The sequence below is a fragment of the Anas platyrhynchos genome, chromosome 4, assembly GCF_047663525.1.
Source record: "Anas platyrhynchos isolate ZD024472 breed Pekin duck chromosome 4, IASCAAS_PekinDuck_T2T, whole genome shotgun sequence".
In the NCBI taxonomy this organism is placed as follows: Eukaryota; Metazoa; Chordata; class Aves; order Anseriformes; family Anatidae; genus Anas; species Anas platyrhynchos.
The window spans coordinates 11448004-11474626 of NC_092590.1; the positions used below are offsets into that span (position 1 = coordinate 11448004).

The 26623-nt window shown below is 38.4% G+C and overlaps 2 long non-coding RNA genes across 3 annotated transcripts in view; one reads left to right on the top strand and one right to left on the bottom strand.

Annotated features, from left to right (window-relative positions):
• LOC110353574 (uncharacterized) overlaps nucleotides 1–26623 on the top strand; it is a 164140-nt gene that overhangs the window by 93482 nt on the left and 44035 nt on the right. The gene's annotated exons all lie outside the window — the stretch shown is intronic.
• The window catches only part of LOC140002325 (uncharacterized), a 28271-nt gene continuing 17615 nt past the window's right edge, over nucleotides 15968–26623 (bottom strand). Inside the window, exon 4 of the long non-coding RNA XR_011808685.1 lies at nucleotides 15968–16919. This is a non-coding gene — a long non-coding RNA (uncharacterized lncRNA). The remainder of the gene's footprint in view (nucleotides 16920–26623) is intronic.

The following is a 26623-nucleotide window of genomic DNA, read 5'->3' on the forward strand; positions in this document are numbered from 1 at the left end:
ATTTGGTAAAGAAAATTCAGCATCAAGGACTCACTTAACCAGAGGAGTTTTATCTTCACTCAGACTCATTACATTGTTCTGTCATTAATAATCACAGTGCAAAGTAATTGAATTTGTAATGGTATTACATGGGCCTGTGTCTAGTCCATAACGTGAGTGCAAGTTTTTTTTTTTTTCTTTTGGCTTGATTTGGTTCCCATCACAAGACGCAGCAAGCAGTTTTATTGTGCTATTTGTCAAACAGTGATGAATTGCTATTACTTAGCAGGTGAACTGTGCCATACTGAAAATGAATGTGGGGAGGAGCAAGTGCAGGTCTCAAATTACCTGCTCTATTATGTAAATTACAGGTAGTCGGTGGTGAGTGTCCTACAAAATGGATGGGTTGGCTAAAATCATGCCAGTGCTGCTTTGTAATGCATGCCAAGAAGAATCACACATAAAACTGGAAGCTGTAAGTTTCCAGGTGTGCTTACAATACTTGCTTTCTCTTAAATGAAATAAGTATATTTGATTGAAAATATTGGAGTTTAAAGAATTCTCTCCTACCTTCAGTTTTGTAGGGAGGAGTAGAAAAAATATTGTTCTCTCAGCTTGTTATTTTTACACTCATTAGCCAACTGCAAACTTTGATTCCATGTTGTATAAGCGATCTGAATTAATTTCACACTGGGCAGGCTTTAAACATCCAAACAGTGCTCTAAAACTGTGTATATTAAATACCTATATAAACATGTGTGTTTATTATTGAGGTGGTGACCTTTGGAAACATTGTGAAGAAGCTCTGAAAACGTTATATCAGATTTTATGTAGGTAGGAAAATAGCAGTCTCTTTAAGAGCCATCTACTTTGTCTCTTTTACTACTATTTCTTCTATGACTGCTAAAACTGTATTTGCTTTTATTTACTTAAAAGTTGATTTACTGGATAGCTTCATATGATGTGCATCTCACTGTATTGTGGGCCTCAAGAGGCTTTGACAGCCTGGAGGCCTTATTTCAACTTGTTTCAGATGAGCACTTGTAATATGAGATATTCAATCCTAAATAGTAGATAGCAGCAGTGAGGAGCTTCCATCTCAATGTAAGAAATAATGAAAGCTCTAGGAAATTAGAGACCAAAAGTTTCTAAAAGCAGAACATTAATACATGGCTAGTGAAACTGGCAGCTTATTCTAGCTGCTTGGATTTATAAACCCCTTGAGTTTTATAAATTGTATTTATATTTTTCCAGACCGGTAATTAAATTTCTGAGACTTTATATGCATAAAGCCAATAAAATTATCACACAGAGCATATTTAAAGGCCTTTCAAGCTATCCATTATTATGGTGAGTAAGCTCGTGCCGCAGTAAATGGGCACTGATGATGAACTGTGGTTGTCCAGCAGCTATGGAGAGCGGACTGAATTTATGTTGGAGGCAAACCTGAGGAAGCATCAGCACCTGCCCGTGCAAGATCCCTACTTTAAACTGTGCAAGCTATAACTCAAATAACTGCCATTAGGGAGACACTTCACCACAAAGCCTGCAGTACTATTCAAATGCATTTGTAAACCAGTGCAGCTCTGCTGTTGTTTTTACCGGTGTAAATTGAAATAGCTTCAGCATAAAACACGTAAGCCTTCTTGATTTACAACGAATGAAGTATATAATGGAAGAAGATGGTATTTCCAATAGATAAATTTAGCAGGGAAAAATAATGGTAAAAGTAATTCGGATAGTTCATTGGTGGTTAGTCCATGGATGCAGGACGACGAGTGTTAGAGCTTGCTGATTGTTCACTGGCATCTTTTGGATAGCCAAGCGGTCAATAAACGGAGTTGTCTAATTTGGATTCTGTACAAAGTACCAGAGACAGCACCAAATGATCTGCTCACTTGGAGCAGAGAACACTGGATGCAAATCCTGGTCTTTTTCTCGTTTTCTCATTTTCTATCATATTGCTGAGGGTCTCACTGTAAATGAAGAAATATTGCTAAAAACATTTGGAGACTTCTTCAGTCAGAGTTTTCTACAAAAGTGAAATTGAGCACCAGAGGAAAGAATGGGCAATGGTATTTTCCTCATGAAATTATTTTTATCTGGGGAATGTCTGTGAGGAATCTTTTATCTGTTTCAGAGCAGAATTTAATCATTTCGACTGAAAAAAAAAAAAAGTAATAGTAAATATGAAGTAGTAGGATATGTCATGAGTTTTCTTTCAAGCAATTATGAACCAGCCCACAGAGTAATAACATTATTATGAACTTCTGCAAAACTTTCTTTCTCGGGTTCTCAGCCAGGGGAATGCAGGCAGTGAAAATGGGCTTCCACAGGTCTCACTGCCACAACAGGAGGGGGCCATCTGTATTACACCAGAGACTGATGGAAGCTGACTCGGTTCAATTGACTTTTATAATAGAAAAATCTAACCGGGTTAGAAAAGCAGGCATCTGGCTGGGAGATGAAGTTTTGTATGGGGAGAGGAGAGCTTGAAACAATGAGCTTTCTACTTGTAGGTCATGCCATAGTTCTTGATCACTAGGTGACTTGCTGCATTTTGGCAGTCTGTTGCAAGGGGCTCTTACAGTCCTGGATGAAATAACTGTATTAGAGATGATCTTTGGTCTGTCAATGAGTTCTTTTTATAATAAGGGTGATGAAAGAAATGGTTGATGAGAAAAAAAAAAAAAGCTTCTGTGGTCAGCTAAGATACTCTCTTGTATATAACAGCACTTACTGAAAGGAACAGTGAAACACTGACATTAATCTAAAATCTTATTGCTCAATTTAAAGATCAAGAAATCTTGATAGAGATTCATATTCTTGCTTGAAAAATATACAGTGTATCAGCACCCATTGCAGGTAGTGAAGAAATAATATTCAGGAATTCTTCCCCCCAAAAGCATGTGCTAATTACAGACCTTGGTGTGACGATAACAGTAAGTAGAATCCTAACATTTGCATGAAAAAAAAATGTGTGCACTAACTTGGGTTCAGAATTTTTAAAAATGGGTCCTGGGAAGAAAGGAAAAAAGAAACTTGGTCTGTGGACAGTCACTAATGCTGGCATGTTGTGGAGGTGATAGTATTCTTTCCAGGCAGTGCTTACCTTCAGTTTTCTCAACAAGCTCTAATACATTCATATTACCAGGTAAATCCTGCTTAGGCTTGCAACTGCTTTAAAAAAATTCTCTTTTTCAGTAATCTTCTGCCAGCTGGGATGGAATTTGATCCTTTTTTTGTATCCAGAGACCTGTTTTTTTAAGAACTCAGTTGCTTGTTTTTTTAAGAACTCAGTTGCAGTGCTTGTAAATTTTGGTAGGTACAGTGAGAGTTACTTTCTCACATGAGCGCAGATGAAGGTAGCTTCACAGAATTTGTTGCTACTCCTGATTTATATCTTATTAATGGGCAGCAGCATCTTGGACAGAGATTTCTATCTTTGCTCTCCTACAGAAATATTCCCTGTTTGTGTCACTTCTACAAGGAGAGAGCTAAGAGCACTTGGGATGCTTGAGCAGGGCTGTAACTGCTTTGAAGTGCACCTTTTTGATTGAGGTAACTTCTCAAGCATCTTTAAAAGATGCGACAACGTAGCCCAGGGAAGTGATAGTACTTATGGCAGCATTATTTCTGCACTTGCTAATAGAGAAATACTGCTGTTTTTCTTCGGTCTGAAGGGTATTTCCTTATTTATTTTTTTTTTGGAGGGGTCCTACTGTAACTCCTTAGAAAGGGCAGAAATAGATTTTGGGGGCTCAAAGCACAGCCTATGCTGATCCCCCTGCCCTGATTTTCAGGTGGTGCTCAGACCTAGGGCAGGATAGAGGAAAATGCTTTCCACCGTGTGCAGCCTCCCTGCTGGCAGTGCTGGGGGATCCTTAAGCAAAGGTGAAGTTTGAACACCAGAAGCATCTGAAACAAGCAGGAGAATTTGAGATGCTAAAAAGCAATGAGGAGGAAAAAAGCTGGTCCAGCTATTGCCAGATCGTGTTTCATTATTAATGCACCGATTCTGTATTGTCTACTCTGAGCATGATGTGCCAAATTGAAATCATTGTGTAAGCATAGCCAGCTGCTGTACAGGCCTGCAGTTTGTTGGATGACTCTGCTGAAGTTTAAGAAGCTGATACTAAAGGGAGAAAAGTGAGGGATCGGCATGATATGTATAGTATTGTGTCTTAGTGTCCAGAGGTTTATCTAAGGAAGAATAATCTCATTATGTTTTCTTTGATTTGTCTCAGCTCTAAGATTGAGATTTTGACGACAAATTTTCAGTTTTAGTTTTTGATCTCTGCTCAAGTGTGTATGTTTGGAGAGGCTTTTTTTTTTCTATTCCCCCAATTTTTTCAGATTTTGGAAAACAAATCTGTTTGTGCTAGGAAAAAAAAAAAAAAACCACAACAACAAAACAAACCCAACAGCTTTGCTTAGAATTGGCCGGCCCTTTTCATGGTGCTGCAGCAAACGCATGATGAGAGGTTGTGTCCTTTGTTTCAAAAGCCCCTCATTCACTGTGAAGGAAGGAAAGATAAACAACCAAAACTTGTAGAAAAAGGAAGGCAGCGTTATTGCTGATTCACAACACCCAGGGCAGCAGCGAGAGATGAGGGATCTCTGCAGACGCCAGTAAAGAAACCGCTTGCCAAGCGATGTTGGCTCATTTTTGTGTTCAGACTGCTGAGCACAGGTGCCCCTGGAAAGGTGCACGGTGTCCTCTATTTGACCCTCCTTTGATATTAGAGAGATCTGCTTGTTTTCCTTTTAACTGTAAACTGCTGCTTGCAATGAAAAAGCCAAAAAAAAAAAAAAAAGTTTTTAAGAAGTTAATTAAAAAAGAAAAAGCAAAGCAAAGCTGAATGGAACCCAATTTAATTTCTTCAGCTTTGTGGTTTATTTTGAGCTCCTAAAAAATCCTCCTTCCTTTCAGGATGAGTCCACACAGTATTATTTTCTTCCTGTTGGTAGTGTAGGAGGAAGGAATATTTCTTTTTAATAGGACAATCTGTCCTTGCTGGAAAGGAAGATTAAAAGCATAACAGTATATGAATGAGTGAAGAGGAAAAAATTCAGATGATAAAATAGCAGATTTTCCTATTTTTTTCTTTCTTTATCTTTTTTTTTTTTCTTTTTTTTTTTTTTTCTTTTTTCCTGAAACTGTTTACTTCAGCTTTAAAGAGTGCAGCATTTTGACAGCCAGGAGCTAATTTGCAATTTTTCCTCTGAATTCTAATTTCAAATGATTTTTTTTTTGTCTGACCCACCTCTTCTGATGAAACGAAGTGAATCCTGAGCTGACAAATTTTAAGACGTGCAGCCATTAGAGCTTCTCTCTGATTTCATGGATCTGGGACAAAATGGCAAACAATGGCATAAAATAAATATACTGGTGTATAGCAGAAAGCTCCATGTCATGGACTTTGAGTAAAGCTTTGTTGGTTTCTGCCCCGGGATATTAACTCCTAGTTGGAGTGATGGATTTCCTGCAAATTCACAACCTGTAAATGCTAAGAAGCTGACAGAAGTTGAAGTTAAGGATATGTAGGCCAAAAATGATAAGTTGGATTATGCTATTTTTCTTCTGAAAGAAAAAAATCAGTAAAAAGACCATCATTGTTCTTCCTGTCTATAAAAGTGAAATTGAGCACCAGATAAGATTACATCTTATTGCAATTTGTTCCTTTCAAAACTCTTTGGTACATTATATTAGTTGAATACTGTACTGTTATTAACATTTTTTTTCTTTTTTTTCCTTGTTTTTTTCTTTTTTTTTAATGAATATATGCTTTTTACAAAGTCTGATTTTATTTTATTTTGCTTAGAAGCAGATGGTATATAAAAAAAAAATCCATCTCTACATACCACTGCATGAAAGTAATTGCACTTTGTATGGCTTTGCACCTTACAGGTATTATTTAGTGTTTTGTCACAGAAATATGGACAGCAGCTCAGCTAAATTTTTGTTGTCACTTTTTTTTTTTTTGCTTTGTGAATGTCTTTGGAAGCATATCCCTGGTTAATGAGTAAAGCAACATAGCGTTAGTTAAGAAATCCATTCTTTCTCCTGGCTGCACAGATGACTTTCATGGTGATACATGGAGAAGTGATATATCACTTTCCCAGTGATATATGGAGAACTTTTCAGCCTCTGTGTGCTCTAATTTTGTCTGTGTTGGTCTCTGGCCATTTTCTATAAATATGACAGAAAGTGGGAGACAGAAGCCCTGAGTCAGAGGCTTCTGATAGACTTGGGCTTGTGATAAAAACAGAGAAGAGAGATAGAAATATCATTCCCATTTCTGAATATTTTAGAGGTTTAGTTTTCATTCCACTACAGGATGTACCAAAAATATATATATATCAACAAAACAAAACAACAGCAAAAACAAAACAAAAACAAAAAAAAACCACACCACCATTACAAAACAAAACAAACAAACAAAACAAGAAAAAAACTTAGAAAATAAAGAAACAAACTAGTATTTTTCCCCACACAATTCTGAAGTAGTATTTCATATAGTCAGTAAGACTTTATGAAAAGGTATATGAAAATGAAATATTATAATACTTGAATGAAAAGCCACATGTAGATGGTTATGAGAAAATGAGAAGTACTTCTGCTACCTCTGTTTTGCCTGGTCATCTTTTGGAGGTGGTGATAACTTTATGAAGCAAACTGAGAATACGGGATTGTCGTTTTGTATGAATACTTCCTTGGAGGGCAGTCCTCCCTGGTGGAGGTCATTAGCAGAGATCCCCTTGCTGTTACACTGTTTTGTCTAATCCTGCACAGCTCAGGCCTGGTTTATGAACTGCCATATGAAGGTTCACAAGGTAGCTTGCCTAGTTGTGAATGGTTTGAATGCTACCCATATAAGTGGAGTCTCTCTCGAATAAATAGGCACTCCTCCTTCGAACTGATCTTAATTTAATCAGTATTTTTGAAAGAAAAAGCAACCCAATTCTCGTAGGAAATCGGGTGCTAAATTTGAAATGTCATTTTAAAATTCAGAGTATTGTGGCTGGATTGGCCACAGTATTTATTTATTTAATTTATTTATTTATTTATTTTTCACAGCTGCTTGCTCAGGAAGTACATTTATGTCTGCCATATTTTGTATACACAGATCAGCTTCTGGATGGCTGTATATACCAATGAGCATTTCCTCATGTTATAAGTACCTGGGTTACACAACTGTGTGGTGCCCATGTGGGTGGAAGGCAGAAGCTGCTCTCAGCTTAAATTGTGCCTGAGCGCGCACCAGGGTGGGGGTAAGAACAACAGGAGGCAGCGGTACCGCATCTGGCTTGACCTGTCCCTTTGTACCAGAGGTAGTACCACTTGCTGTTTGTGCTTAACCTTGGGTCTGAGCTGTTTGAACACTCGACAACTGATGTGTTTTAGGATGACGTCTGAAGAAGTCGTGGACCTCTGTGTTATCATTCTGCCTTCCTCTTGCTCACCATAAATGCAAATTGCCCCAGGACATCCGTTAGCTTTGATGTAAAGTGGTAGAGTTTGATCTTGTAGAATTTTATTTGTGTTTTTACATATATCATTGAAAGGCAAAGAGAAAGGAGGTTCAGAACCAGGTAAATAGTGGTCCTGGGTGGTGGCCTGACCACCAGTTTGGCAGCATGAAACACAGTGTTTCCTAGGGTGCTTTTAGTACAGTTACGCCTTCTTGTCAGTTTGGGGACCTGAGGAGTTGTACATAAGATTTTACCCCTCTGAGCAGAAATTTGTCTTTAGATTTCACACTAACTGTTTTGATGATAGGTAGGTATGTGGGATATTGCTGTCAGCAGGGAGCGTGCATTCAGTTAGCTTTCAATTGGACCTCTCCATGTGTAAAGATTCATTAATGCTTATTCCCCTCGGATATCATTCTCCAGCAGTTTAACACTACCCAGAATGGGTTTCTTCCCCTGTGCCGTGCTTCCTGGGATTCCTACACACTGCTGCACTGCTTCAGTTCTTTTATAGGCTCTTTACAGCATGCCCCAGTTCTGGATGCATGGGTTTCCATCTCATCAACCTTCTTTAATAGCTGCTTATATTTGTTACCCAGTCCAGTTGCAGTGGGCATCGGATGGGCTTTTTGTTGCTTTTCCCATCAGGGCAGTGCTTGTTGAGAGGGCAGGCTAACAGATCTGCTGAAACACATCTGCGTTTGGATCCAGATGACTTCTCAGCAGGCCAGCCACTGGGGGTGTGCCAGGCAGTGAGTAGCAAGGAATAGTCTGCTACCATTTTGTTTTGACATTGTCTGAGTCTCTGGTGTGCTCGTCCCTCCCTGCACACACCCGTTGTGTTGTGTTTGTGCTGTTAATACAGCAGCAATAGCCACTTGGAGATCCACTGAAGTGCAACCATTTCTGCTGGCAATCCCCTACATTTGCCCTTAAATTACAGTCTTCCTGCTGTGATTTACTTGCTGCCGTCAGACTTTTGCACAAAGGCTGGTACAAAGTAAGATTTTTGGATGTGACCAATGGAATTATTCAGGAATAAAAGTAGTGTTTGTGAGACTTAATCATTGACTTGTGAGACACCTTTTAAGAAGGTATGCTCCAGTGGTCCCAGGTCTGAACTCAGCTTTTTGGTGTTAAACTGCAATAACTTTATTGAAATTAATAGAGTGGTTGAGGAGAGGAGAGGAGAAAATGCAATCCATCTAGTTTATTTTCACAAGAAGTGTCGTTATCAAGATAAAATTGATATGTAACCAAGAACAGCTTTACCATCCTGCACAGCTCAAGGGCTGTTCACAACATTATTCCTAAATGATTATTTTGTCTTACAGTGCCTTACAGGAGTGAATGTCATTCTTGGAAAACACCAAAGTAGCTCAAAAGTAGGCTTCTGATGTGAAAAATGAAATTATAGAATACAACTGCTTCTGGTCTTGACAAATTTGATTTTTAAACTGAAAAAAAAAAAAAAAAAAGAGGAATCCCAAAGATATTTGATTACTGGTAACTTGGTAACTTGAAAGAAGAGAGTGAGGAAAAACAAAAAATAACTCCATAGGGTAGGGAAGCAGGGGAGAGAGGGCCACCAACCCCGCAGATCTAAGTTATATGAAATAGATGCAAATAGGTGCATACTGAACACAGATATTAAGAATAACTAAATGTACAATGCCTATCTGCCTCATTTTTGGAAGCAGAGAAATATTAAATGATATTTTGCATGTGGATAAAAAAAAAGCTCTACAATACGAGATCTTGTTTTATCAAGACATACTACAAAATGAGAGAACATTTCAGCATTAATGCAACTAACATACCCTTTGCGTACTTTAGGACTAAAACTGTCAAGTGTGATAGTAGAGAGTTATTGCAACATGTTTTCCTGGTGTTCATTGTAGCACAATGCTTCTATATCAATATGAAAAATTTCTTGTATAAAAAAGCTTCTTAAAACATTAAGAATGCTATGTATACGGATATCACATGAAGGGTTTGGTGTCTTTTGAAAAGAGTATCTGTATTTTAATAACCAGAAGATATACTACTGTTTGTGGACTCTAGATTAAGAGAGGAAAGGTGCAGAAAGTACTTATGAGAAAAAAATAAGATTGTTACTTCCACCTGATAGAGTTATGATGTAGCTAGTTTCTAATAGTTTAAGTATTTTTTTTTTTTTTTACAGCATTTTGACAGTAGGAATTCGAGAAAACAGATATCTCAGGTTTGTTAAAGTACAATTTTTTGTTGTTGAACATTTAGGGAGCTATGCTCATAAGATGGTGGAGTTTATGTATGTTTCTAAGTGCAAGTTTTTCCTCCTAGTTTCCAAGTAACATTTGAAATACTCTATTGCTAGAACCAATGAAAAGTTTAAAAAATATTTGGAAGCAATCACTCACAGCTTTCTACCGTAAGTATTAGGATTTCAGGGTGATTAGATGATGATGATAATGATTGAATTTCACCTAGATTTTCAGATGACTGCTGAAGAAAACACAAATTTAAGAAAGGCAAAGTGCAAAGTTTTGGTCATTTTGGAATAAAATATCTAAGATTTTTCAAAATCCCTTTTCAAGTGCCAAAATATAATTTCAAAAAAAAATTAATAGCCCAAATATGAAGCTAAATAGTCTTGGATTGAAAAAAGTATATAACTGAAATCCTTATAAAAGAAGTGTGTTTCTTCTTGGAAAAAAAAAATCCATCCTTTGTAATTTTAGCTTCTTGTTCACATAGTTCATTTTACAACTCCTTTTTTATTCCTTTTGGCTAATATCTAAAGTTATTTGTTTTCATTCATATTAATTTCTTTAAAAAAAAAACTCTTTGAGCAAACATTAGCATCAGGCATTTGGCATCCACAATATATATAGGTCACTGTCTAATTCTCAGTCCTAGGAAGTTTCTTAAATTTAATAAATAAATAAATAGTAGTAGTAGTTTGAGAAGCCAGAAAAGTAATAGTTATTCAGCTGAAACCAGTTAGTAGGTGAAAAAGGTGAGCATATCACCATTATAATGAAAATCAAGAGATATCCCACTTTATTATATCAATTGTACCTTTCTGAGAACAGAATCCTTGACAACATGCCCTAGGACATAGTCTGGTCAGTGACTGGGAGAGACACGCGTGCTGTGAAGTCTGCACAATGCAGTTTGCAGCCTGGCATTCCTGTTATTTGTCTCCTAATACATCTAAGAAATGGTAATAATGTCCAGTGCTATAGTTGCACATCAGTAAATCGTAATTGTTTTAGTTTTTATGATTTGTCTGTCAGAAAATATTGCCAGGAAGTCTGAATGATCTCTAATTTATAAGTGAAATTCTATTAAATAAAGAGTTTATGGGCATGTGTCAATTGATATACAGCAGTGGAGTGGCAATATCTTACTGTTTTTAATGCCAAAGGAGCTATTAGCCATAAAACTCTGTGTGTTTTGGAAGTTGTGGCACATACACATCTATGGCAGCATCTTCCTCCAGCACAGCTTCCTCATAGGTGACAGGCACTGCTAAAATCCTGCGATATCCACCATTTAAATAATAATGTAAAATATTCTCAGACTGAAATGTAAAATAAGCTATACTACAGTTATTTTACTTTGTGTAAAAAACATTTTGCAGGTGCACTGCGTTTAGGAGCGGCAAGGTCTTGCTACCACCATTCCTGGTAAAAGTTGCACTTTATTTCAATGTGTGGGTCAAGACTGTTGAAATATACCCCTTGGAAAAACTTAGTATTACCATCCCATCAGTTAAATGACAGAAGCCTTAATTTTTGAAACAAAAGGACATAACCTATAGTTTTAGTATTTATCGTATACACGCATATTTCAGGTGATCTTTCATGGACTGTAATAGATTCGTAGTCCTAGAGTCTGAGCTTTTCAGCCTTGTGCTTCTTAGCCACGCCACCTCACTGGAAACTTCCTAAATACCTCATTGGAACTGGTCCATGAGCAGAGAAAAGTCTCTCTCTTCCCATCAGCTGTGCAATGCGTGCATATTTTCTCTGTCTCTCTCTTGCACTCATAAATTAAATTTTAATTATGAGTCTGTATCAGGCATCAAATCAAAATGCTAGCTACTAAACAACAGACAATAGCAATAATCCCCCCTGCCCAGCAGTCCCTGGTCCCTTGCTAACAATTGGGCCATTTATTATTCTACTAGTCTAAACAACTGTACTGTAATAGCCGAAGTGAAGCATTGCCACATAACTCAAAGTGCTTGCTTTTTCTAGTGTCTTGAAGGCATTCAGCTCAAGGTGATGTGAAAAAAAAATAATTCTAGCTGGACTACAGAAATGTGAAAAATGTAAGAGAACTTGTGTGCTCTGTGAGACGTTGGTCATAAATTAGACTTTACAGTATTATGTTGTATAAAGCAGCCATTAACATTGGAAGCAGTGATTGCCCAGGGAGCTAGGCCAAACTGGTTTACTGGCATTATTAGTAGTATTTAATACACACCTGCTATAGAATTCCTTTTTGTATGCTATTTCATCCCATTTCTTAAAGAATTAGATTTTCCTTCCTACCCCTTCCACCTCTGTTTACATCCTGCAATTTTGGGGATAAATCCAGAGGAGCTGTGCTAAGGAGAAACTGTCTGAAAATTACTGGTGCTGAGATGTGGTCAAACTGGAGAAAGAGCAGTTGGAAGGACCGGGATTTTGTCTTCATTAAGGCGATAGGAAGCAAGAGCAGCTGCTGATTAATGTGACACTGAAGTGAATGGTTCAGTGATGGGACTCGCTAGGTCAGGTTGATGTTTGGAGCTGAGGATCTTGAAGGTCTTTTCCAACAGTAATGGTTCTGTGAATTCTGTGGAGCTATTCTTTGTTGCTACTGGTGTACAGAGGAAACAGAATAAATCCAAATCACAACCCTAGGATCTTCATTCTTACAGTACTACCCAATTTTTCCTCTTGATGAATGTACGATAACTTGTGGAGATGAAGTGTGCTGAAGATATTAAATAAGGTCCTTTGGAAGAAACTGGAATTTAGGTTGCAGCCGGGGACAGAGCAGCTGATTTTAGAAGAAAGCTTAGAGGAGGAGGATCTTGTAAGAACTGGGCAAGGGAAGCAACTAGCAAAACCCTTCACCCTTTGTTTTGTCACCATGTTGCATGATCATCCTGCCAGGGCAAGGATCTTCATTTTCAGGGAACACACTCTTGTATCAGCACAAATGTCACCGTTAAGTCGGTGAAGCTGGTTTTAAAGCCCGGTGTGGGAATGCTGCCCTGAATTTGAGAGCTGTGCAAACAAATGGAGGAGAGAAAAATACAGCAAAAGGCAGACTTGCACAAAGACTCAAATGCACTAATGCTTCATAGCTGCTTACTTGGATAATGCTGTTCTGACAACAGTGAGCCCTCCACCAACCCCAGTGAAAAAGAGTCATCCACTGATCCAAATCTGACCCTAGGTACGCACTGTGACTTCTCTGCAGTTCCACTCCTTCCCTCAGCTATTTTTCTGTCTCCAGGAACAGGCAAGTCAGGAGCTGTAGTGCTTTCGTCTAATCTACCAATAAAAAGTCATATGAGTTAGGTTTTGGTCTGCTGCTGACTCTCAGCCCGGTGATATTGCTTATAGTCATGGCATGTTTCCCAAAACAGTAACATAAAGTACTCCGGGGAGAGCAGGTTCAAGAGGTAACTAACTCTCAGGTTGATTAGGAAGTGTGTTTGCGAGTGCTTTACAAAGCAAAATGAGGTTCATTTCTTTTTCTCTAACAGTTGACTACCATTTGCATTTTTTTTCCCAAATAAGTTCTATGAGTTAAATTAGTGACTCAATTTGAAATTTCATTGTGTTATGTCATTATCAGTGTGTTTCCCCACCTCTCCAGATTCCATGTTTTTGATAAATTTATGAGGGAAAAAAAAAAAAAAAGCTTTTGCAATGAGGATTTCACTCATCTCTATTTATTCACCGCTAATGCAAAAACCCACAAACTTAATAACCTCTCTCTTCTCCTATAAGATGTCTGCTTTACTTAATGGATATTGTCATCAATATCATTTCACAGCTTACTTTAATTCCTCATATGCATTTCCAGCATATAATTAATGTCAGCTTTGGAAATGTTCGCTTAATAGTTTCTATGATTGAGAAGTTGATTTATTTAGCACGACACTCAAGTCCTACAGAAATTAACATTTCTTTCTTTTTGACTTCTCGCTACTGAAATCGGAGAAACACACATAATTTGAAAAAATAAAAATGGAAAAAGGGCAAGGTGTCATCCAGGGCTCTGTGAGGATGAACGGGCTGTGTGATGAACTAGGCCACTTAGAACAGGATTTTTTGAGAGGCTTGTGAAAAACTGTTCAGATAGAAGCCTTGAATTGACCTTATTTTCCTGTTGGTTACTGTGCTTTTCAGATTAAAAGCTGTTTTCTTTTATTGAAATTGAACAGTGCCAAACATTGAACTTGCTTTGTAAGACATACATCAAGAGAGAAAATATTTCAGTGCAATGACATGACCTGACATTTTAAAGCAGATAATAAATGACACCTTGTCAATGCCACCAATTTATTATTCCCTCTCTTGTACCTCTGTGTTGCAGTGGGATACCACTTTCTTTTTAATCATGGGCCCGTGTTAAACAAATTTTGTGCCAGAAAAGAATATAAAATGCCCCTAGTTGTTTCCTACTCCCTGACCTCCCAACCATCCTAGTGTAAGGCATAAAGACAAAGACTATTTTAAATTTTTCATTATTTTATTCCATTTCTGATCCAATTACGTGTGGCTCTTCCATCATTTCCATGAATGTATATGCTATAATGTCAGCTGCTGCACATTAATCAGGCTTTTTTTTTTTTTTTTTTTTTGTCAGTGGACAGTGGTGCTAAATCATCTCACTGAAAAAAGTGGGACAAGAAAAAGATGCAAATGAATAAGGAGGAAACTCCTTTTTATGGAAATGCAGCAGGAAATCATTAGAGTGGGTGGCCTTCCAATCAATCCCCCAAAGACTTGGAAATACACCAGGTTGTTGTACATCTTTCATTTTCACCTTATTATAGAAGAAGACACTTCTTCCTGTGGCTTCTCTTTTCACTATTTCTTACAAGCCTGTGTCAACAACTTGAACTGCACTTTAGATACTGGTTTGGTTAATTATTATAATGAATACGCCAGTAAGCTAAAAAGTGTTTGGCTTTTTGAAGAGACAGAAAGAAGGCTTTTAGTGGGATGCAGGTATCTCATGTTGATTACATTGGTTACTGTGCAATTTTAGGTATGAATGAGAGTTAGGCTTTCAGAGGGGAGATGCAGAGTATCTTCTAAAGCTGATTTGTTTTATTTAATTGACCAGGGAGAGAAATATCCCGAAGTGATTTCTGCCTCTTAAGGGACCTGATATCAAATTCACACCTGATCTTAAATTCACATTTAAGATTTTACTCCTGATTAGCACTGACAGGCATAAGTGCCCTAGAAGCTAGAGCACTGTGGTCTTTTCCTGGGTCTGAGTAGTCAGGACTAGGGGAACCTTACATGGAGGAAATCAACAGGTTCAAGAGCATGAAGTCATACTGTGTTGTATAGACCCTTGAATTTGCAGCAAAGCCTGGGATCAGAAGAGATGAACTTGTTTTCTCAGGCTCTGGTATGGTTGCCTGGATATCTGGAGGGCTGGGGTTAGCTTGAACAGCTCAGTAGCTTCAGGGGTATAAGTGTTTGCTGAATTTCACATCTTGGAGAGTGCAGTTGTCTGTGGAGGCATTGTCTTTCCCCTTTGATGGTCCGTGGATTGAAACAAATGTTAATTTCAGGGCTAGATTTATGATGAAAATAAAAGCATATTCCATGTGGGGCACCTTCTCAAGAAATCTTTCAACATAAAACATTAGACATAAAAATATAAATTTCAGGAGTAGTAAGTCTTCTTGTGTTCCTGCCTCCTGCCCTGCCCTGGTATTAATTTAGGGTTGAGACTGTGATAGGAAGGAGTACAATTTGTATAGCATAATGTATGTGTATCATAGCACTTGTTTGATCCATATGTGAAACCTATTCCATAATAACAGGAAAAAATTGAGGTGGGTGTGACAAGCAGCAGAAAATAAGTGGGGAGACATAATCTGTTTTTCAGCCTTTCAAGTGCCTGTATTTATATTTTTTAGCTCTTCAAATACCCCAGGAAGTCCCGAATCAAGGAGCCATTAAAGCCAATAGACATTTGACTTCAGTGAAACCAAAGCTAGATTTTTGGAAACAAGACCATTAGAAATTCCATATTTAAATAGTGGAGTTTTATTCTTTTATGGATCAGATGCTTTCCATGGTTAAAAGTATCATGGCTTTTCAAGTGTCATTTATGATTTCTGTTATTTCTGCTGCATAATACAAACACCTTAACTGTCACAATAAATACAAACATTTTAAATTTATGGTTTATTTGATTTCAATCAGCTGTGTCAGACAACAGCTTTTTATTACATTGCAGCATAAATAAGGATATATGCAACATGGTAGTTTATACTTAGACTGCAAATTATAGGTGTACATTTAAAATGTAATCAAATCTAAAATCAAGCAAAGGGAACGGAGCACAAGGTTATGATTTTTTTTTTTTTTAATTTTTATTTTTTTTAATTTTTTGCTAAAGGCAAAATCCAGTGTTATTAACTCCAGGGTGGCTTGTACCTTGGGGATAGCATGGTCCAATTTCACCAAAATTTTATAAGCTCTCTTCAACATTTCTACATTTCTCTGTTATTCTGTCTTGATGGTGACAAATGGTAGTAACATATTGTGACAGAGGTAACTGCAAACATCCTGAAAAGTTGTTACAACACCTAAGTTACAACATGTAAAAGCTTTTTACCTGGTAAGAATCTGCCAGGGCATAGATACAGATGGTATTTCTGAAGACTAAATAAATAAGTAAATAAGTGTATTGCTCGGATTTCACACTGCTGTGTGTCATCCCCTGTCAATGCTGTAGCCTGCTATCATGGATTTATCATTTGAAGTTCTTGTCCAGCATCGTAAAATTTCATCTTTGGGAGAGCAGAGGGTATGTAATTTTTTGAATTCTTCTTCAAAATTATAGCTGTTTAGGTTCAGATTCTGGTCACATATTTCTCAATAATTTTTCTGCTAACTGCATCCCATTTCATTGGATGTGGGCAGTTTCAGTAATTCTCTAACCCCCTCTGTCAAGATCTATTGACAATATAACTTTACAGCCTTAAATGACTTGTTAATGTTGACCTGGTGAGCTAATGCTTGTACTTAGCTTCCAAAATGCTTCGGATCACTTGGATGAAAAGCATTATGTCATCCAAACCAGGTGTCATTACCTGCTCCAGAGTGGTTTGCTCCCTCATTCATGGCAAACGTTGGCTGTGCTGTGTCCCAAGAATCCCAGGCACTGGTTCTTGATGGGATGGTTGGTCAGCACTGCGCTCTGCTTTCTGAACATTGTCTCTGTACAATAGCACAAATACAGCTTCATCACTTTTAGGTGGCACATTGGTGGCATGTTGGTGTGGCAGCAACTGGGAGAGAGGCTGTAAGGATGCACCACTGGGTAGATGTAGTGCTTTGCAAGTGGGCATGGGTGTCTGGCTGGTTTAGGGTGCTTAAAGAGAAATAGTATTCAGCAGTAGTCATCTGCATCGCTCATTCCTTCAGTGTTGTTGGTTTAGAAGAAATAGTGACGTGTGTGGTGTATGCAATGGGAGGCACACTATGTGAAAGGGTTAAAAGACTCCACAGTTATGTTGCAAAAGTAACACAAAGATAGATATAAAAAAGAATGAGGTGTCTTATAAAGAAATTACATTTCTCTAACTCTGCCATCCTTAGTGTATTAGGGAGTAATATCGATGATACAGGCGTAATATGGTATATGAGTTTCCACATTTGGCTAAGCCTTCTACACAAGTGAATGTCCCTAGTGCAGCTTAGCCTGGCCTGCTAAGGATAAGAATGAGTGACTGGAATAAATCACTTTTTGTTCTTTTTGAGTAACAGCTTTTCTGCATCCTCGGTAAGAATGCAGTCAGAAATGTATGCAGTTTGGGGCTTCTCATCACAAAACTGAAATTAACAGATTAGATGAAACTCAGGAGAGGACAGCTAAAATGGAGATAAACTCGTGTGCAGTTATGTCTGCTATAACATACAGATGTGGCTGAAGTCCACTGTGGCAGGGGTAAAAGAAGAGCACTGGGAAATACAGTGCAAATTTGTAGTGTGTGCAATATTTTGTCGTAATAAAATTTTTATGTTCTTTGTCAAAGAGAGCTTTTCTGTCTTCAGTAGACTTTGATTCAAGCATTATTTAATGAAAAGTGGGTAGGAAGCATATCCCTGTAAAATAGGTACCTTTACTAAAAAGTGTAAGGAAGACTTGTTTAATAACGGTGGCACTGTTAGAAGTAGAAGCTTCAAAAACAATAAAAAGAAGGAGAAATTGCTTTTTTTTGGGGGGGGGGGGGGGGGGGGGAAGGAGGCAAGAGGGGGATGATAAGTAAAACTGGCAATTCAGAATAGGGATTATTAAAAGCAGGAGAAAAATTTCTGAAGATACTGGCTCACAGGTAGGATCCCGTGAGCTACAATGTGCTCTGAAAGGCACCAGCGTCAACCGAGGATTATTTTTTTGCTGGAGCCTGAAGTTATCCTGACTGGTTATGGGAAGTGGAATCTGTCCCCAGGAAATTTATTCTGCAGAACAGCCAGGACAGTGAAATCAGCTGCAGAGTGAGAAGTCAGCATTTTTCTTACAAGAAACTTCTGAAACAGCCAAAGTGAAATTCCATTGATCTTAGCATTAAGTAGAAATTATGATGGAATACAGCAGTCTGAACTCACTTCAGGGCCACGGTTTGATGTCCTCTCAAGCTTTACCTTTTTCTGTGAACTTCGTGTATGTTCTGTTTAACAATCCCACTTTATGCTTTTTTGTCTCTAGTTTCAGTCCTTATCAGCTTCCAACAACCACCTCACACGCAGCTTTATCAAGCTTCCCAGAGCATTGTCACTGGAAATCTTTTCAGCCCTGGAGCTTCCCATTCATCTGCATTCACATTTTGGTATCCTAATGCAAGAAATCTGGTTTCTGTCACAGCAGCGTATCCCTCTTATAAAAGCAGTCAAAACTTCCAGAAGATGGGCTAAAATCATTGATTGCAACAGGAAAAAAAGTCAATAGTGTTTAGATGATTAATAGCACCATGTTAAAAATGGTAACCTGGATATGGAAATGAGGAGGCAGCATAATTTTGAGTATCACAAGCAGCACATAAAAACCTTGAAACCCACATAAGGAACATTCAGGGACCCATTTTCTCCTGCTAGGCCTATGGATGTTGGATTTTTATTTTTATTTTTTTAACTTTAGTGGTATTTATACTGGTGTAAACATTGTGCAAGGGAAAAATTCAGTGTCTGCTTTCTAGAGATTAAAGGGAAAACATTACAGTAGTCTTCTGTGGCATTTCTGAATGCAGGTGTACATGTTCACTTCTCCAGATAGCTTCAGCTGAGCTTACACACACGCAATTTGGGAGGGTGGGAGGTCACTCCTTCTGCAAAGCCTCTTACCGAAGGGATCTGGTTAATCCTTATAGCCTGGTTCAAAGTAATTAGGGTGGATATGGACACTGTAAAGGAAAAAAATAGACTGCCTGTCCTTGAGAAATCCCCAGGGGCACTGGGGTGGAGAGAAAGAGCTGCACAACTGCTGACTCTGTGGAAGGGTCTGCAGCAGACTGCATAGAGCACAGTTTCCAGCACCTCCTGGCCTACCTGATGAAATGTCTCTCAACTTTTAAAGGTGAACTGCAAGAGCAAAGCAAAAATGAAACCTAATTAAGCACCAGTTGCTGGGCTGAGATCCTCCTCTGGGAAGGCAATGTGGAACAGTCAGAAGAGAAGGACATTACGTGCCCCTTCTTTGAAAAATTGTTTCGTGCCTGTAGACTCTTGTCTGGGTCTGTTTGCTTCCCTGACACATCATCATTCAACAATATAAATAGATTTTATTTTTTTTTAATTGCAGTGACTGTGAACTGCAAATTTGATTAATCTTTTAATTAATTTATTTATTCACTTAGGAAGAGGAAAGGAAGCACAGGGGTATATCTAACCTCTTCTTCTTGCTCTGAACTCTGAACTTAATATCCTTAAACTTGCATAATTTGCTCAGGAGTGAGATGTTTTCTATCGCTTCTGAGTTCTTCTTAGCTAGTTTTTGAAGATGCAGTCTCAGAAGAAAACAAACCAACAAAAGCCTAATACCCCAAGCCCCACACCTATATAGAAATCGTAAGACAGAGAATACCTGCATGCTATAGAACCCTCTAAGCATGGGTCTTCAGGGCAAAATACACATTTTTTTTTTATTATTATTGTATTTATAGTAGGAATTAAGTGTTTGTTATGCTGTCTGTGACAAAATAAAGAAGTTTTAATGGGGAAAAAAAAGATGTAAAACTCAAATGAAATTAATATTTTTAAGTTTTTCACATTTGTGCAGAGAGTGGCCTGGTTTTCCAAGGGTGTACAGTAGTATATTAAATATTCTGGGTGGTTCAGCACTTTTCTGAAGATCAGAGCCTTTTGCTGTATTGCCAATGAGAAATATAAATTCACTGGTCACCTTTGGAAATCTTGGTTGAAGCCCGAAGAACGTTTAAAAATAGTTAGCATTCAAAATTTATTTTCTTCTTTTATAGTTTTGCCCTTCCTTACTTCAGCACTTCCCTTAAGAAGGACTTCAAAGAATATCGGCAAAGCTGTGTGGTGGATCATGCAGATCAGCCCTGTAGGTTACAGGTATAAATTTCCTGTGAAGCCCTCTCACCTCCACTGTACTTTGGGCATTTCTACTGCTCTAATCTCAGTATTCCCTGTGAAAATGAGAAGTTGCTCTCTAGATGCAAAACTGATGAAATTTTCACAGCTCCTTTAAACTCTCTGCCACTACATCAGTCTCTGTAGCTTAGACCATAGGGACTTGCACGTGTGTTATCCAGAGACGCTCTCAAAAGTTGTCTTTTAGTCAGCAAACAGAATCTCTAGTATCTAGTTATCACATGAAAACAGATAATTTGGTCGGTGCTGTAGCACCGTGTAGTAGAGTCAATGAAACCATTGTACCGTGGATCAGCACAAGCCAAAAGAACTGAAGAAGACTAGTTTTGCAGAAACACGCTTTTCATGTGCAAAACAGCACATGCTGTCTGACTAACAAAAGCTCAGAAAGAGACAAGAAGAGGAAGTATATTAGACGTATACACTTTAAATACAAATGAGAATTTAGAAAATGGGATTTGATATGAGGTTTGTCTTCAAAATCTTACAAGTAATGCTCCTGTATTTTACATGAGCAAATTCTTAAGTATTATACAAAATGCCCCTGCTCTTCACAGCTAAATTGTTGATGAAAAGCAAACACCACAGTGTGACTGGAGGTTTGAAGTGCAAACAGATGTTACTTTTGAATGAACTTCCATTGCTTAACCACTGGCTCTCAGTTCTGCCATCTAAAGAGGAAGATGAAGCAACTTTGCATGCTGTGGATGCCGGCTGTCAATTTGCAGTATGCAAATGAAAATGTAACTAATCCTTAAGAAGCAGTGCCTCTAGGCACAGTTGGTGGGCTCAGTATTTAAATGCAATTTGACTGAAGTTTACCTTTGGAACCATCTCTTCTTAGCTAGGGGACTATGCCAACTACCCCCATCAACAATGGACAACTGTAAGCTGGGAAAGATGGTTTAACCCAGCTCACTGTTGTACCATGATTTCCTGATCAAAACGACCCCAAAGTTCTTGTCCGATTCTTGTTTCCTTATCAGGTAGAAGATTGTGCTTGCAGAGCTCTCATCCATGCACCATGTAGGCAGGGCACTTTGGCAGTGGGACAGCCTCCATTCAGAGGGTGTAAAAGTGCCTGGTGAGAAGATGGAGTGGCTTGGGTGCTGCTGAAATGCCAGCATCTTTGCTTAGAATAATTGCTTCCAGAAGATTATTGCAGGCATATTTAGAACTCTAAATTATGCCAAGCTGTTGGAGTTCTCAAAAATGGCTTTAAGCTGACTTTGCCCTTATTTTACTGCACTTCTGCCATGTCAGCAGATCTTGGATGCAACCAGTCATCTGACCTAACGTACTTATTTGTAATTAGGTGTCAAAAATAAAGTGATATCAGTGGTCTAATTCCAGTGGGTCTTTCTACCTGAAATGCAAATCTCTATTTGAGTAATTAAGCTATGAAATTTAGAGTGCTCAAAGCCTTTGATGTTTTGAAGTAATTAGCAATATGGGGAAAGATACTGCTTTTGCAAGTACTAACAGCTGATTTGTAATAAAACCAGTGTGTTTGGTTTTCTGTTATTAACTAAGTTGTATTATTCATTATTTACCACTATTTTGCCAGCTGCCAGGCATTTGTAAAAATGTTTGTATAGCCCAAATGCACTACAAAGATGAGCACAAACTGTTCCAGTCATTAAATACTGTTTACGTGACTGTAGCTTGTAGGAATTGGTCCTCATGACGCCCTATCATGCAAGGAGATGTACAAACAAAACCACAACTGTTTCAAATTTGATAGCATGCAATACTGAATAATGAACAAAGACAAATAATATCCAGAAAATAATTTTAAGCATCCAATCCTTTTGGAGAAGTCAGGAGGAGTATCAGAAGGAACACAGGTCTGCAATAGGCAATATTCTATTTCACAGCAATTCATGGCACTGCAACCACTTGACCAGCTTCTTTTTATTATTATTATTTATTATTTTTATTTATGTATTATTGTTATTATTATTTTTGTGGGTCTGTGGTCATTCAGAATTGACCATTCAGAATTGTGTGAAAGCATGTATGTCCTAAATGTCTGTTAGGTAGTTTGCAAGCTCTTGTATGTTGTGTCCCTGGGACAATACACAAAGTACCTGGAGAAAATAGGCTGGTTTCCTCCTTGGACACGTGCCACTAGGCAGGGTCTGCTGGATGCTCAGCATGGAGAAGGGGACCAGCGTTGGTAGGAAGTGCACTAGGAGTGGTGGAGAAGGAGTGCACCAGGTTTGGGGGAGATACAGCAGGCAGTAAACATGGCACAGGTAAGGGTTAGTCCAGCTACAGGATTGCAATCCTTGTTGGGAAATTTACATTAAAATGCCTCAGATCAGACAATGTGCATTTGTTCAACCCAGGTAGTTACTCCATTGCTTTTTTTTTTTTTGTGTGTGTGTGTCTTTGGCAAGGTGAGTGTCTGCAAAGATCAGCCATGTGCTGTGGGAAATATTTAGCACTCAGTTTTCCCCTTCTTATTAAAATACAAACTCTTACCCCTACAACTCCAATGCATATTCCAGCACTGGAATTTGAAAGCTATCTCTTCGTACCAGCTGGAGTGGTGTGCTTCATCTTCACAGTTCTGATACAGGAGTATGGAAATTCCTGGTTTAACCCTAAAATTGCAACATATTCATCTGGAGAGCTTCTACAGGCTCAAGCTGGAAGGCTAACTGGAATTTGAGTATACATTTCTTAGTTTTGTTTCATTTGATTTAAAGTATTGTTGCTCATGTAACAGGGAATCATTTATTAACTTGCTTGTATTTTTATAAATTATTATTAGTATTTTATAGGCAATTTCTACTGATCTTAAGCCATTAGTCTGTGGGCTAACGACAGAGAGATACTGAGTTCAGCTCCTGCAAAGGTGTTGTGCTAGCCATTCCTGACTGATCTTTGTATAACCTGCTCTTAAAACCACTTAAATGGACTTTCCACATCTTCCCTGGGGGAACTAGATGATGTTTAGCACAAACCATTTCATGACATAAACTTGTGCCACTGGTCTTATATAATACACATGATAATAAATGTTAACCTTTGAAGTGAAGAAGAGGCATGCTATTGTAAAATATTCTGCAAGGCCAAAGAAGAATAAAAGGCCCTATTAATTTATTGATACTGAAATTACAAACCAATTTGCAAAGAGGCTTAAAAGTATTCTGAGCTGTTTACCCAGTGTTTTGTAAGCTAATTAATTAGGATGTTAATGCTGCTATCTTGACACTGAAATGAGCATATTTAGATTCTGGTTTCTGATCAATCACTGCAAAGCTCAAATTGCTAATGAAAAATACAAAGCGGGGCTGTTTCTAAACCTATTCCTAAGTGCTGGGTATGGATCAGATTTGAGCTACTTTTACAACAACTTAAATGCTTTATTCATCTGTCTTTTTTTTTTTCTTTTTTCTTTTTTTTTTTTTTTTCCATTTCTTTCAAAAGAAAATCAGAAAATGCAGGTTTTGCTATGTTTCACTAACTAAATATTTGTATTAGCTGCCTCGCAAACTGATTCTAGGATTAACATCTGCCATTTTACTGTGGTTAGTCAGGGATCAGGGAGTGTTATTTATAATGCAGATCTTTTAGAGATTTACATTTGTTCTTGACTTGGGCACATACTCTTTAATACCTTTATTGATGATTTGGATGAGGAAATTGAATGCACCCTCAATAAGTTTGTAGACAACACCAAGTTGGGGGAAAATGTTGATCTGCCAGAGGGTAGGAAGGCCCTGCAGAGGGACCTGGACAGGATGGGTCGATGGACAGAGGGCAATGGGATGAGGTTCAACATGGCTAAGAGCTGGGGCCTGCACTTTGATCACAACAACCCCATGCAGTGCTACAGGCTTTGGGCAGAGTGGCTGGAAAGCTGTGCAGAGGAAAAGGATCTGAGGGAAAGGATCTCTACAAAGCTTGCGAAGGGCCTGGAGCACAAGTCCTCTGAGGAACAGCTGAGGGCACTGGGGTTGTGTAGTCTGGAGAAGAGGAGGCTCAGGGGAGACCACATTGCTCTCTGCAGCTACCTGAAAGGAAGTTGTGGGGAGCTGGGGGTCAGCCTATTCTCACAGGTAATTCGTGATAGGACCAGAGGGAATGGCCTCAAATTGTGCCAAGGGAGGTTCAGGTTGGAAATGAGGAGAAATTTCTTCTCAGAAAGAGCAGTCAGGCACTGGGGTGGGCTGCCCAGGGAGGTGGTGGAGTCACCGTCCCTGGGGGTGTTTAAGGAAAGGTTGGATGTGGTGCTTAGGGGCATGGTTTGATGGGTGACATTGGTAGTAGGGGATGGTTGGAGCAGATGATCTTGGAGGGCTTTTCCAACATTAATGATTCTATGAATATCCACATAAGAGGTGGCTGATGGTGGTTTTTGTGTTCCAAAGACAAGTAGATGCAAAAGTCCTTCAGCATTTGTAAATCCAATGGATCAAAATTTTTCTCTTCCTATTAGAGTATTTCAGTCCTGAATACCCTGATAAATTCTTGACATCATACATTGTGCGTAAAACACCACTTAGAGATAAAAATGGTGTCCGTATTGTACTGTTACAGTAAGTTACCCCGTGTGATTGCTAGCAATATGGGTGGGGACAGAACAGCAGCCTTGGAGACCCTTCACAGGATGACAGATAAGGAGGGCAGCTTAGAGGGAGGCTTACCTGATAGGGGACCTCTGATTATACCTGGAGGTGCAACAGCAGTGCATAAGGATGGCTCTTTGCACACCTAGCTCCAGATGCAGATCAGTTACAGTACTTTTTCCTCCGATGGTTTTCTTTGAAACAACTGGCTCCATTTTATAAGAGCCAAGAATAGACTGTGAGTAGTAAAGAATCCAACCAGTTTGAGAATTGCTGGTGAGATACAGAACATAAATAGTGACCTTTTGTATTATATTTTGCTGCCATTCAGGTGAGATTTAGTTACTTGAATTTTGTAACAAACAGATTTGTGTGTGTGTGTGTGTGTCTATCCAAAAATAATACCGCTATCTATGCTGTGGGCAAAGCTCTCACCTGTAGTCTGAGTTCATTTTCAGAGAAATAAATCTGTTACTTAGATGGGTGATGTGTTAAAAGATACAGGTGGCCTGTGAATTCTCCAGGTGTGGAGGAGGCACTTGAGAGGTTTTAAACTCCTAAATGACAAAGAAGATGTATAAATAGTGGCTTGTAGCGGTATTAAAAAGCTTCACCTACATAGAAAGCGGGGCAATATTTACTGTAAGTAATAAATATTTGTAATTGTTATGTGGTGCTTTTCAAATTATATTTCATGTCTAGTTTTATTTTGAGCCATTTTTTAAAACTTCAGTTCCTCATGAAAACAAGTTGTATAGCTTATGGTATTACTCCAGCAAAATGATTTCCATAAATAAAGTAAGAAGCAATAGAAGGGAACATATATAAAGATTAATGCGTCAGACTTTTAAGCTTACACTGACTAACAATAATTTCTGAGACTTAAGTTATTGGGAAAGAAATCTCTCATATGGAAACAGGCAACAAATCCAAAACTACCTGAGCAGCATGGGCAATTTACTTTCCTTCCACTTAAAGAACTGTATTTTTATAGCCATTTTCCCTGAGCTTATTGATTTCTTATGCAATTTTCTCCTAAGACAGAGAGCGGCTAGATTTAGCACACAAATGGATGTAGACAGTAATTAATGCTTGTGCTGTTTGTCAACCTAATGCAGCCGGTGAGAGCTGCTGTGGGCTTCCCCGTGCAGGACGGGAAGGGAAGGGGAGTGTTCCCTTCCTGCAAAACTGTGTGAGGTGGTGAGCAGGCAGCCATGGAGCAGGGCATACGTTAACTCCAATGCTCATTTCTGGAAAAGCAATGGCAGAGCTGCTTCTTCCAGTTAGGTCGGGATAAGGTATGCACATACAGACACAGGCAGTTAACATTTCCTTCTTAAAAAAAGAAAGGAGATTGCATTGCAATCAGATGCAGCTGGAAAACAGCACCTTACCTTCTATCACTTTCAAATTAATTTCCATTGAATTGCCTTTGGAACAAACAGGTGAAGAAACTGGAATGAAATTTAAAGTCATTTTGCTAATTAAATGAGGATAACAACCTTGCTGTTAAATCTTAGATGCTGCAACTCCAAAGAGTATCCAACATAGGTTGCGTCCCATTTAGCATCTGTAGCATGTAGAAACCAAGTACCATCACTTTCTTTTGGAAATTTCAGCTTCATATCTTCCTATGGTGAAAATAATGGCACAGTCCACAAGGAATCATCTTAGACTCACGTTAGACGGAAATATGTAGAGAATAGGGGCCTAAAATATTAATATATC